A 975-nucleotide genomic window follows, 5' to 3' on the forward strand; every position below is an offset into this window, starting at 1 on the left:
ACAGCAGCAGCAGCAGCAGGAGTAGGAGGATAAGGAGGAGAGAAACGGCGACGACGAACAATAGGAACATGTGAAGGAAGAGGCAGGGAAAAGGAGAAGGCACAGGGAGAGGGGGATAGAGAAGAAGAAGAGAAACTAATACATTATAATGGCGATACAAATGGGAGGGAAAAGTCTAGGCAAGATAAGAGGGGGAAAGGGAACCGAGGCAAAGAAGGAAAAAAGAGTCGGCACTTATATGACCTTATTGTGTTGCAAGTGCCGTAAAACTCTTACTAAAACTAAACTAAAGGAAAGAAGGGATGAAGAAAATCAACTGATAACAACAGCTGAAATACAATGTACGTTGGGGGTTTCCTTCAAATTTGACAGAAAAACTTGTTTTTGTCGAGCACAATTAGTTCTATCAAGTTTTTTTCTAAATGTTTCTTAGTGTAAAGCAGATGCAGAGTGACCGGGGGAGATAAAATAATAGAGAGAAAAAGAGAGAGAGAGAGAAAGAGAGAGTGAGAGAGAGAGAGAGAGTGAGAGAGAGAGAGAGTGAGAGAGAGAGGGGGAGGGGGTATTCAGACAAAAGGAAGGTAGAAAGAGACAAAGAGAGATAAAAGAAAGACAGAGACAGAGAAAGACGCGCATAAGAATTATCAAGAATAATTTGAAAAGCTGAATCCTATTTTTTTTTCTACGGGTGTTTCTGTTAGATCTATGGCTTGTCATATTTTCGCAAAAGTCTTTCTGTGCAAACTTTACAGGATGAAAAACGAATGTAATACCCGCAACCTATAGTGTCACTCCATTCTAACCCTAAAACTCCTCTTTCCCATACGCACCTATTATTGATCATTTAAAGCAGGTGGTACTACAACATGCACCAGCCAGAGGCTGTGTGTGTGTGCGTGCGTGTGTGTGCATGTGTGTGTGTGTGCGTGTGTGTGTGAGGGGGAAAGACGGAGAGAGTGCATATGTGTGTGTGTG

This window comes from Aplysia californica, unplaced genomic scaffold (genome assembly GCF_000002075.1).
Source record: "Aplysia californica isolate F4 #8 unplaced genomic scaffold, AplCal3.0 scaffold00023, whole genome shotgun sequence".
NCBI classification, from domain to species: Eukaryota; Metazoa; Mollusca; class Gastropoda; order Aplysiida; family Aplysiidae; genus Aplysia; species Aplysia californica.